The following is a 13,794-nucleotide window of genomic DNA, read 5'->3' as shown; positions in this document are numbered from 1 at the left end:
TGTCGCCTCCTTCCCTTCTCTGATACACAACAGAAACAGCGTATTGGCTACAGTGAGCTTATGGCTTTTAGCAAAGTCCAGAAGTCGCAGTCCTCTGTCGTTCGTTTCACCTAGCCCAAAGCGCCCCGCTGTTCCTCCCCAGTGGTCGTATGCATCGGTACGTATTTTGGCATTCCAGTCTCCTTGGATGACTAGAAAGTCTTTCTTGGGAGTTAATAAACAGGAGTGATACCTCACACATCTAATAAACAATCTTTGTGCCTCACCGACAACTCAGCCTGCGTTCAATTCGATGAGATGAGAAAACATTCAGCTTGTATTGATGTTATTGGAACACTGACAAAGTTAGCAGTTAAATTAAAGGACGAGTGACCATCCCAGCAAACAAACTAAATACTTTATAAACAAGTTGTGGCAAAGTTACCGACACATCCCCTGCTGCATGGTAACTCTCAGTAGCTGATGGACGGGCGCCCGTTGCACGTTCAAAATGAAACTGCGACATTAAATATGTTTCTCCTTCTACAGCATTGCGCTCTGAAAAACACACAGAGACTCCACGGATGTAGCTAGAAGCGGGTGAAATGAAGTGAAACCAAGCGATCAGCTCTGTTTACTCGGGAGGGAACATTTTCAAAGCAAAGTCTGTACAGTCGCTGCCATGTTTTCTCCAGCCTAACGGCACAAGTTTTCAAAATGTTTTCAGGAAGTAAGCAGTGTTGCCAAAAGCATTAATAAATGACGATTTTTCGGTAAATACAAATTTAAACGGTATCTGGAATTTTATTGCGGTTTATCATTATGTCGTTTACCGTTACATCCCTACGTGTACTATTAGTGAGCGTGTTGCATGTGATGTACCAAGACTGTGTGTGCATTTAAAAAATGGTGCAGAATGCCTTTTACATTTTTGTTTTTTTGCAATTTTGCTATATGGGGGATCGCCACAGAGACGCTCTCATTTACTGCACACTCATGTTATCATGCTCCTATCTGTGGCTTTTTAGGATGATTTAAAAAAAAGTAGCATTTTAGAAGCGGTCGTGCAGTGCTTCTATTGACACCACTTTTTTTTTCACTTTTTCTTTTTTACTGCTAAAGGTGCATGGGAGGAAGTGCTTAAGACGCAATAAATGCATAATTCAAGAAGTGTTTATCATATAGGATATATAATAGTAAAATATATAGGACATATATAGGAGATAAGATTTAACTTACTTAACTTAATCCTCTTCTTCCCGGATGGGAAATAAGGCTTCGACGACTCGACGCCATTCATCTCGCTGCTGTGCTAGTCTCTGTGCCGCGCCCCATGTAAGCTTCATCTCTTTCAGCTCCCCTTCAACTGTTCTTCGCCAGGTGTTCTTTGGCCGCCCTCGCTTACGTTTTCCCGGTGGTGTCCATCTTAACGCTGCCTTTGGTATCCTCTCGTTGTCCATTCTTAGAACATGGCCTAGCCATCTGAGTCGCCTAAGTTTTATTTCACGGACCACATCTCTGCATCCTGTTTTGGTGTACAGCTCCTTGTTTGTTATTTTGTTGGGCCAGAAGATTCGGCAGATTTTTCTAAGGCTCCCATTGTGGAAGGCACTGATTTTATTCATGTCTCCTTTAACCACTCGCCAGCATTCTGAGCCGTACATGAGGACTGATTTCACACAGCTGTTTTAGAGTTGAATCTTTGTCCTAAGATGGTACTGTCGGGACTTCCAGATTGGCTGCAGTCTTGCGAAAGCCCCACGAGCTTTGGAGAGCCTTGCTTGGATGTCTTTTTTCGCTCCATTGTCCTTGCTGATGAGGCTCCCCAGGTATGTGAAGTCCTCTGCAAAATCAAGTGGCACGCCATTGATGGTGATAGGTGTAGGGTTGGTGGTGTTTATGTACATGACTTGTGTCTTTGCGGTGTTGATATTCAGACCTGTCTGTTTTGCATATTTACTAAGCCTATCTGTTTTCTCTTGCAGGTGGTCTCTCTTTGAGGACAAGACCGCCAGGTCGTCAGCAAAGTCGAGATCCTCTAAGTGGGAGAAAGGCATCCACTGAATTCCTCTGCACATGCCAGATGTAGTGTTACGCATGATCCAGTCGAGGGTAACTAGGAACAGAAAGGGGGAGAGGATGCAACCCTGCCGTACACCTGATTCCACTGGGAACCATTCTGAGAGTGTCTTGTTGTTAATGATCACACTACATTCAAAGTGGTTGTAGAACAGGCTAATCAGGGTGATGATTTTGTCCGGGATTCCATATGACCTCAGGATGTTCCAAAGGGTCTCTCTGTGCACACTGTCAAAGGCCTTTTTGAAGTCTATGAAATTAATATATAAAGGGACATTCCACTCAATGCACTGTTCAAGGATGTTTCTTAGTGCAAAGATCAGATCAATGCATCCTCTGCCTCTTCTGAAACCCGCTTGTTCTTCCCTCAGCTTGTTGTCGATAACTGGTTCAATCCGTTTGAGGAGCACTCTGCAGAAGATCTTGTTGGGGATGGAAAGTAGTGTAATACCACGCCAGTTGTCACAGATCTGTAGGTTGCCTTTCTTGGGAAGTTTAACAATTAGTCCCTTATCCCAGTCACTTGGAATGGTTTCACTCTCCCAGATGGTTCTAAAGAGATCAACCAACACTGATGTTGCTGTGACAGGGTCAGCCTTGAGCATCTCTGCTTCGATGGAGTCGATGCCTGCTGCTTTGCCACTCTTCATGGCTTTAACACTAGAAGTCCCAGCATTTTTCTGTCTAACTAGAAGACCCAGAGAGGGGTCATTTGGCCCGACGCTTTTCCCGAATACACTAATCACTCATTTTGTTATGGTAATGAGGCTGTTAGGGGCAGTTTGTCTAGGTAGACAGAAAAATTATACATGTGGGAAATGCCGAAAGGAGCAATGGCAGTGCCAGGATTGTGAGTGACTGCTCAAATGTATGTCAGTCACGTTTACATGGACATGGTTTTTCATTCTTTGTAAATATGCTTTTTTCTTTGTAAATTTTTTTTTTTAAACTATTTTTGGCACACAAAAATAACAATTGCTTCTGCAACAACCCTCCACACCAAAACTGGGAAAACAGTTGCTTTTTCATTCTTTGTAAATATGTTTTGTTTTGTATTTTTTTTAACAATAAATGTCAGAGTGTTGATCCCTTCATTCTGTTGATCCTTGCAAAAACACACACAACCTACCTCAGAACTAAAGCTTGAGCTGTAAGGTCCCCTCCCCCACACAGGCTCAAGTGGCCCCCTGCCGTGTGCCACTAACAGCCACATTTTCATAACAAAAGGAGTGTCCACAGGGGGGACTAGGGGTCAAATGACCCTCTTGTGTGTTTTCTAGGTAAAAGTGTCAATTGACCCTTCTCTGGGACTTCGCGTGTTAAGAGCATCCTTGATCTTAGAGGCTGTAATTGGGCTAATGTCGATGTTAAGGACATCTATTGCTGGTTGAGGATTGGCCGGTGTGTCTGATTTAGGGCAGTTTAGCACTTCCTGGAAGTGTTGGAGCCATCTTGCTGCTTGGTCCCTTTCAGTTGTTATAACGGTCCCGTTTTTACATCTAATGGGGGCTGACTGGCTGGTGTTTCTGCCACAGAGCTGTTTAGTAATCTTATAGACGGTCCCCAACTCTCCCCTGGCTGCAGCCTGCTCAGCTTCACATCCCATTTCCTCTACAAAAGACCGCTTTTCCTTCCGGGCACTCCTTTTGACCTCTATATCCTTTGCCGTATAGGCCTTTTGGACCTGTTCTTGGAGTCTTGGGGACTTGGTGCTTAGCAACTTTGCTTTCAGTTGTTTCCTTTCTTCAATTTTTTGCCATGTTCCAGGTGTTATCCATTTCTTGTTGTTTTTCTTCTTATATCCCAAGATTTTAGTTGCTGCATCCACATAGGTATGCTTGATCACATCCCACTTGGTGTTAACTGAGGTATCATCCTCTGTCATATCGGCAAGTGCTTGAAAGCGATTCATAATCTCTAGCACAAACTGCTGTTTCGTTCTTGGACACTTGAGTTTGACAAGATGGTTTGACAAAAACAGACTATCTTTGAATCTCAGTAAAACTAAAACAATGCTATTTGGTAATAGTAGGAAAGAGCATCATACGCAAATACAAATAGACGGAGTAGACATCGAAAGGGTAAAAGAAACCAGATTTTTGGGAGTATTAATAGATAATCAAATGAACTGGAAATCTCATATACAAAACATACAACATAAGGTGGCAAAAAACATTTCAATAATGAATTAAAAAAAACACGTCCTGGGCCAAAAATCACTTCATATTCTCTACTGCTCACTAGTGTTACCATATCTGAGTTATTGTGCAGAAATATGGGGAAATAACTACAAATGTATGCTACATTCGTTAACCATGTTACAAAAAAGATCAGTTAGAATAATACATAATGTTGGATATAGAGAACATACAAACCCTTTATTCATTAAGTGAAAAATATTAAACTTTGGTGATTTGGTAAAATTGCAAACAGCTAAAATGATGTACAAAGCAATCTATAACCTGCTACCAAAGAATGTACAACATTTCTTCTCAACTTAAGAGGAGAAATATAACCTTAGAGGAAAAAATAATTTAAAACATTTATATGCACGTACAACACTTAAAACTTTTAGCATAACAGTATGTGGAATTAAATTATGGAATGGATTAAGTAAAGAAGTTAAAAATTGTACTGACATGATCCAGTTTAAGAGGTTGTTTAAATTAATAGTGCTTACAAAGTACAAAGAAGAAGAATTTTGAGAAAAACTTCCAACCTTATTGAAAATATTCTTCATCTCAGTATGTTAATAATGACTGAATTAATTAATTATATATTACAAACTGTTGTATATACTAATTCATAGATGTTATTTTATTATATAAAAAGGTCAGTAAATAATTTTATATAATTGTAAACGCTTTGAAGTGGGAAAGGGGTAGGATTAAATAAGCTTTGCTTCTTCCTACTCCTTTTCCGGCATGATGTAAATGAAATGATATGAAATTGTGTAATGTATTATGATGTAAATGTGTTCATGTTCGAAATAAACTAAAAGAAAGAAAGAAAAGAAAGTTTGGTGGTGTCAAGTTGTTTCCTATGCTGACCCTGTTTCTTCACCTTACGAAGTTTCAACTTCACTGTAGCTGTTGTTAGGTGATGGTCACTGAAAACGTCAGCCCCACGGAAAGCTCTAACATCTGTAAGTGACCGTCGCCATTTTCCATTGACGGTGATATGGTCGATCTGGTTGAATGATCTACCACCTGGTGACCTCCATGTGAGCTTATGGATTGACTTGTGGGGGAAGATGGTACCTCCGATGACGCAGTTGTTGTTTAAACAGAAGTCTGCAAGACGTTCACCGTTGTTATTCATAACACTGCATCCGTGTTTCCCCATGGCCCTTTCGTAATTGGTATTGTCCTCTCCTACTTTGGCGTTCAGGTCTCCTGTGATCAAGACCATGTCATGACGAGGGACTTTGGATATGACTTGGTTTAGATGTTCGTACCATTCGTCCTTCACCTCGTCATCAGCTTCATTTGTTGGCGCGTAACACTGGATGATGGTAAGCTTGCAGTGTTTTGAGTTGAAGCGGGCTCTTATCATTCGGTCACTGATTGGCTCCCAATCCATCAAGGTGTTTACTTTCTCCTTGGCAATAATCAGGGCTACGCCATTGGTGTGAGTCTTCTCGTGTCCAGAGTACAGGATAATCGGGCCATCACTCATAATTTGGCGTCCGGATCCGGTCCAGTGGCACTCACTAACTCCAAGAATGTCCAGGTGGTACCTCCTCATTTCACTTACCACTTGGGCTGATTTTGATGTCTCATACAAGGTACGTACATTCCATGCTCCTATTCGAAGCTTGGCTTTGGGACTGAGCAGACTTGTCATCGTATCACTAACTTCCTCCTGAGGGCTTTCATTAGGGATAGTCATTCCGCCAATTGGCTGGCTCAAGTCTACTCTAGGTCCCGAGTACGTTTGGGTTTTTGTCGTCGTTGTTTCCGTAACAAAGTGTTTTTTCCAGGGTGGGGTTGTCAACCCCACGCCCAACCCCCAACCTGGAGGATCAGGTGCTGTCTTTCGTCTGGCCTCTACTCTGAAACCTGCCCGGCATGGTAGGACCTGCCAGGGGTTAGACCCCCACCGGTATAGCTTTCAAGAGTCATTGAGACACACAAGCCTCTCCACCACGGCAAGGTACCAGCACAGGGAGAAGAGGAGATAAGATTTACTTTAAATAATTCTTAACTACTGGAAGACACTGTAGGGCCTGGTGGAGGTCTTTGCTCTCAGAGTTCTTTTATAGTTCTCTATCCGTTGTTTCTGAACCACCTAATCAATTTTCTTTCATCTGAGGCAGTTTGGGTCTTCTTCCAGACCATAGCCAAGTGGTGACACATCAATCTGTCATGTAAAAATGTGCATTTAATCTCCTGATACCTTCGCTATTCCTCCCTATAAGTTCCTCAGACTTTATGATTGTTTTGCATATGCAACACTGATCAAGGGCAAATCTGCACACATGCACCTTTTTGTCTGGTAAAACATCCGTCTCCTTAGGATCAATAACCTGCCAAGTGTTCCGGCTGTGTGGAGGACTCTAACAGAACCCTACTAGAAGAAAATAAATGACAGCAAGCAAACACATTTTGTTCGGCTTGTGTTAGGGTCGCATCAAAGACAATAAAAATGATATAAATTTGGCCGATGATCGAGCTTTTAATTCTATCGCCATATCGTGGTAATGCCTGTTGATGACACAGTCTCGCTTTGACAGCAACAAGTGAACAAAAGCTTCTTCAACGCATCCTCGCTAGATAAGTTAAAGTGCCAATGATTGTCACAGACACACTAGGTGTGGCAAAATTATTCTCTGCATTTGACCCATCACCCTTGATCACCCCCTGGGAGGTGAGGGGAGCAGTGGGCAGCAGCGGTGGCCACACCCGGGAATCATTTTGGTGATTTAACCCCCAATTCTAACCCTTGATGCTGAGTGCCAAGCAGGGAGGCAATGGGTCCCATTTTTATAGTCTTTGGTATGACTCGGCCGGGGTTTGAACTCACAACCTACCGATCTCAGGGCGGACACTCTAACCACGAGTGGCTAACGTTTCGCCACAGTGCAGCTTCTAGATGACTGATATTCACCTCGATGGTTTCTTATAAAAACAATTATCAATGGAAGATTAGGAAAAGCTACACTCCACAACAAGCTCGAGCTCTTGAATGTAAACGGGGTGGGCGGAATGATACAAACATAAAAAGTAACGATTCCAAGTATAGTATCAGCATATGGTGATTAATTCGATATATTTTATTATTATAAAATATTTTTGTGGAGAGGGGCGTGGTTCACGCGTTCCCTGCGGGCGGGGTGTGTGCAGGGGCAGCAGACAGGTGAGTGGATATCTCAGCTGGAGCGAGTTATCTAATCACCTGTTCCTTTATTAGCAGCGTCGGAGACCATGAGGTGTGGTTGGCTGGAGAGCAAGGGAGAGGAGACTGCTGAAAAGCAAACCCCAGACTTTGAAGAAGGAAAACGATAAAGACTGCTGAAAAGCAACAAGAGACTTTGTGAGAAAGGAAAAATAAAAGACTATTGAAAACGCTGCATTGGACGATTGTGCCGGTTTCTGTGGTCTAGAAAGAACCCTGACTAAAGAGAGACTTTCACAATTTTTATATTATTTGTATTCGTTTTTGTTATTGTTTACAAACTTAGGAAATAAGAGCCTGGTCTCAAACTGAGCCGCTACTTTTTTCCTATGTTTTGCACCCTGCGGCTTACAAAACAATGCGGCTATTTTATGGATTTTTCTTTGCTGACGACCATATTGCAAATAGCTTAAAACAACACACACAAAGGACTAAAAAGGTGTGTCGTTGTTTAAGCTATGGCACCATCTTTCGGACGAGTTTGCTCACTGCAGGTGCCGCAGGTTGAACGTTAACAGTATTTATTTCTGTTCAGTGGTTGCAACCGAATACACAAGTGTTGTTCCGCCTTCTATTCGTCTATAGTGTTTATACCCGTATAGATTCGTCATTCATCACGCCAAGCAAAATTTGTAGGTTTTACAATATATCTAAAACAAATCTTACTTACTAAAGCGTTCCATGTGTGATGTCTGCAGGAGTGTTTTCATGCCTATTTGTATGTGCTATTGTTATATAATCAAGCTAGCAATGTCAGCATTAGCAAGTATGCCAACACGTTTATGAGTGTCTGTTAGTATTATTCACTTACAATGGCATTCTTTTTGTATTGTTTTTAGTTTCACAAATTCCTCAGTAAATTCATCAAAACGTCACCGTGGAGTTACTGAGCTGATTGGAGAGCTAGCCTCCGCAGCTAGTGGGTCAATGATTTCTGTTTTGTTTGATCCGCCATTTTACCGCTGTGTTACAAACATCGTAATGTAAAACAACATTTACAAATGTTTTCTGTGTAAATAACTAATTTCACAACACATACACTATATTGCCAAAAGTATTTGGCCACCTGCCTTGACTCACATATGAACTTGAAGTGCCATCCCATTCCTAACCCATAGGGTTCAATATGATGTCGGTCCACCTTTTGCAGCTATTAAAGCTTCAACTCTTCTGGGAAGGCTGTCCACAAGGTTGCGGAGTGTGTTTATAGGAATTTTCGACCATTCTTCCAAAAGCGCATTGGTGAGGTCACACACTGATGTTGGTCGAGAAGGCCTGGCTCTCAGTCTCCGTTCTAATTCATCCCAAAGGTGTTCTATCGGGTTCAAGTCAGGACTCTGTGCAGGCCAGTCAAGTTCATCCACACCAGACTCTTTCATCTATGTCTTTATGGACCTTGCTTTGTGCACTGGTGCACAGTCATGTTGGAAGAGGAAGGGACCCGCTCCAAACTGTTCCCACAAGGTTGGGGACATGGAATTGTCCAAAATGTTTTGGTATCCTGGAGCATTCAAAGTTTATTTCACTGGAACTAAGAGGCCAAGCCCAACTCCTGAAAAGCAACCCCAACACCATGATTCTTCCTCTGCCTAATTTCACACTCGGCACAATGCAGTCCGAAATGTACCGTTCTCCTGACAACCTCCAAACTCAGACTTGTCCATCAGATTGCCAGATAGAAAAGTGTGACTTTGACTTTGGAATATTTAGGAGCCAGGATTTTTCCCTCCTGGATTTGTTGCACAGGTGGCATCCTATGACAGTTCCATGCTGGAAATCACTGAGCTCCTGAGAGCGGCCCATTCTTTCACAAATGTTTGTAGAAACAGTCTCCATGTCTAAGTGCTTGATTTTATACACTTGTGGCCGGGCCAAGTGATTAGGACACCTGATTCTGATCATTTGGAGGGGTGGCCAAATACTTGTGGCAATATATTGTATATATGTGGCTTTTAGTCTGGTGTGGATAAAATACGGAAAAAATATGTTTTCTTCAAAATGTAGTTGTTGCAGCTTATATACCGGTGCGCTCTATAGTTCTGAAAATACGGTGTTTGGTATTGGATCGATACCGACATTTGTTGTATCACCAAAAATTGAAGCGACATGTTACCTCGTATGTCAGCAGCTAAATTAGGAGCCTCAGTAGCCCGCCTTGAAACATTTCTATTATAATTTATATGCTTAATAATGTATTGTGATATACAGTCATGATCAAAAGTTTACATACACTTGTAAAGAACATAATGTCAAGGCTGTCTTGAGTTTCCAATAATTTCTACAACTCTTATTTTTTTGTGATAGAGTGATTGGAGCACATATTGTTGGTCACAAAAAACATTCATAAAGTTTGGTTCTTTTATGAATTTACTATGGGTCTACTGAAAATATGACCAAATCTGCTGGGTCAAAAGTATACATACAGCAATGTTAATATTTGCTTTCATGTCCCTTGGCAAGTTTCACAGCAATAAGGCGCTTTTGGTAGCCATCCACAAGCTTCTGGTTGAATTTTTGACCACTCTTCTTGACAAAATTGGTGCAGGTCAGCTAAATGTGTTGGTTTTCTGACATGGACTTGTTTCTTCAGCATTGTCCACACGTTTAAGTACGGACTTTGGGAAGGCCATTCTAAAACCTTAATTCTAGCCTGATTTAGCCATTCCTTTACCACTTTTGACGTGTGTTTGGGGTCATTGCCCTGTTGGAACACCCAACTGCGCCCACGACCCAACCTCCGGGCTGATGATTTTAGGTTGTCCTGAAGAATTTGGAAGCAATCCTCCTTTTTCATTGTCCCATTTAAAGCACCAGTTCCATTGGCAGCAAAACAGGCCCAGAGCAAAAATACTACTACCACCATGCTTGACGGTAGGCATGGCGTTTCTGGGATTAAAGACCTCACCTTTTCTTCTCCGAACATATTGCTCGGTATTGTGGCCAAACAGCTAAACTTTTGTTTCATCTGACATCACATGGACAAAGATAATACCTTCTGGAGGAAAGTTATGTGGTCAAAATAAGAGTTGTAGAAAGTATTGGAAACAAACAGCCATGACATTATGTTCTTTACAAGTGTATGTCAACTTTTGATCGCGACTGTAAATTGTCGTCACAGGAGGATGCAATATATATCACAAATTAGATTTTAGGCCATATCGCCCAACCCGAGTGTGTGTGCGTGTGTGTATCGAGGAGTTAGGGCTGTAGAGCAACAGATATAGTGGACTGTACATACGCAGTGTGAGCATACTTACAATAGCGTTTGGCTGCACCAGAAAGACGGCCGGTAGGGGAATGAGGAAGCACAAAGAAAATACAAGTTAAAAGCAGCACACAAAGCCTGGAAGCGGAGAGCTGTTGAATGCCAAGGAAAAGTTATTTCCCCAAAGTATATTGGAGAGCTGCTGCTCTTTGTAAACAGAGCCCTCCGACTAGTCTCCAAGCTCCAATCATGTTGTTGTTAGGGTCTTGCTCCTCTTTGTGAACTGCCAACACCTCACCACCGGCACTCTTGGCTCTACTTCCAAAACTAGCCTTCTATTTTACTCCGAACATTAATATCAGCTTTCTTTCCCCTCATGTGCCCTACAAAAAAAAAAGAAATAATGGAAGGTGGGGGTAACACAGAAGCAGGGAAAACACAGACGTAAGCTTCAAGGGGAAAACAGCTTTTGTGTTCATGCTGTGTTAATAAATCAGGGCAAAAGCAGGGCCTACGTGAGACTGAGGAATGGATATTGAAAAACAATACATATGTTTTGTTTGTTGTCAGCAAGATTAGAAATGCAATATTCCATCACTGGAATGCATAAAAAGCTTCAACCAAGCCGGGGAGATGGATTGGAGAGAGATAAGTGAATGTGGTAGAGGGGAGAAAGGTGAATTAGTGCATCACCAGAGGGGCAGGGAGAGTTAGGAAATAGAGTCATAAATTAGTAACACGAGCACTAACAAGCGGCAACCTCCGCCAAGGCTAAAACATTTGTCACCTGCAAAATCAATGACCAGAAACTAAATTCTTTGTGTGGAAAATCAAGTAAAGTTTAATCTAAAAACAACTTATTTTGGGTCCACACTGAATCGGGTGTTTTATTGTAATTAAAGGAACTCAATTAAAAATAAATATATATATATATATACAGTATATATATTAGGGTTGTACGGTATACCGGTATTATTATAGTACCGCGATACTAATGAATCATTTTCGGTACGATACAGTCTCTGAAACGTACCGGTCCCGCACCCCCCCGCCCCCGCGTCGAAGTCACGTCGTGACATGGCTGGTTTACGAGCAGAGGAGCATGTTCGGCGGCACACAATCACGGAGTACTTACAAGCGGACACAGTGTGTAGACATAAAAGGGAGAACGGACGCATTTTGGCTTAAAAACTAACAAAACGCCCTCAGGAAGAGGTGCTTTAGGACATGGCTACCTAGCTAGCGGGTAACGTCCATCCGCCGTCGGCAGTGTTTTAGCTACTTCTAAATCACTAATCCTCGCCTCCATGGCGACGAATAAAGTATGTTTCTTACAAGTATCATCCCTGCAGGACGAGGAATAGCTAAACATGTTTCACTACACACCGTAGCTCACCGGCATCCAAATGTAAACAAACGCCATTGGTGGAACTATACCTAAAATCCACTGTAATGATATCAAGTACAGGCACATATATAGTCGATACTACTATGATTACATCGATATTTTTTGGCATCACATCTTCTTTCATTTTTTACAAATTGATATTTTTTTATAAACTCAGCAAATATGGACACATGAGGACTTTGAATATGACCAATGTATGATCATGTAACTTTTTGGTATCGGATTGATACCCAAATGTGTGGTATCATCCAAAACTAATGTAAAGTATCAAACAACAGAAGAATAAGTGATTATTATATTTTAACAGAAGTGTAGACAGAACATGTTAAAAGAGAAAATAAGCAAATATTAGCAGTTAATGAACAAGTAGATTAATAATTAATTTTCTACCACTTGTCCTTAATAATGTTGACAAAATAATAGAACGATAAATGACACAATATGTTACTGCATAAATCAGCAGACTAATTAGGAGCCTTTGTTTTCTTATTTACTACTAAAAGAAAAGTTGTCTAGTATGTTCACTATTTTATTTAAGGACAAACTTGCAATAAGAAGCATATGTTTAATGTACCCTAAGATTTTTTGTTAAAATAAAGCCAATAATGAAATGTTTTTGTGGTCCCCTTTATTTAGAAAAGTACCGAATAGTAGCAAAATAATTTTAGTACCGGTACCAAAATATTGTTATCTGTACAACACTAATATACATATATATATATATATATATATATATATATATATATATATATATATATATATATATATATATATATATATATATATATATATATATATATATACAGTACAGGCCAAGAGTTTGGACACACCCAAATATTAAGAGGACAGTGGCAGCTTTTAAAAAGAGAAAGTCCAACTAGAGCAACAGTGTCAAGCAAGTATGACGTTGTTGCTTGTTGTTTTTAATACTTTTTTTAATCATTAAATTTTTGGAAACATTTGAAAAACATTTAAACAAAGTACCTTGTACAAAAAGCAGCAACAATTGAAAATATGGCAAAACGATTAAAAAATATATATAATAATTAGGGATGTCTGATAATGGCTTTTTGCCGATATTCCAATATTGTCCAACTCTTTAATTACTGATACCGATATCAACCAATACCGATATCAACCGATATATGCAGTCGTGGAATTAACACATTATTATGCCTAATTTGGACAACCAGGTATGGTGAAGATAAGGTACTTTTTTTTAAAATTTGTAAAATAAGATAAATAAATTAAAAACATTTTCTTGAATAAAAAAGAAAGTACAACAGTATAAAAACAGTTACATAGAAACTAGTAATGAATGAAAATTAGTAAAATTAACTGTGTAAGGTTAGTACTATTAGTGGACCAGCAGCACGCACAATCATGTGCGCTTACGGACTGTATCCCTTGCAGACTGTATTGATATATATTGATATATAATGTAGGAACCAGAATATTAATAACAGAAAGAAACAACCCTTTTGTGTGAATGAGTGTAAATGGGGGAGGGAGGTTTTTTGGTTTGGTGCACTAATTGTAAGTGTATCTTGTGTTTTTTATGTTGATTTAATTTAAAAAAAAAAAAAAAAAAAAAAATTTAAAAATTAAAAAAAAACGATACCGATAATAAAAAAAACGATACCGATCATTTCTGATATTACATTTTAACGCATATATCGGCCGATAATATCGGCAGGCCGATATTACCGGACATCTCTAATAATAA

The 13,794-nt window shown here is 40.3% G+C and overlaps 1 pseudogene; it reads right to left on the bottom strand.

The window, feature by feature from the left end:
• Positions 1-1,334: 1,334 nt before the first annotated feature.
• Positions 1,335-5,949, bottom strand: LOC133633410 (uncharacterized; annotated as a pseudogene).
• Positions 5,950-13,794: the final 7,845 nt, after the last annotated feature.

Source organism: Entelurus aequoreus, linkage group LG18 (assembly GCF_033978785.1).
Source record: "Entelurus aequoreus isolate RoL-2023_Sb linkage group LG18, RoL_Eaeq_v1.1, whole genome shotgun sequence".
NCBI classification, from domain to species: domain Eukaryota; kingdom Metazoa; phylum Chordata; class Actinopteri; order Syngnathiformes; family Syngnathidae; genus Entelurus; species Entelurus aequoreus.
This window is presented reverse-complemented; position numbering and strand designations above follow the sequence as displayed.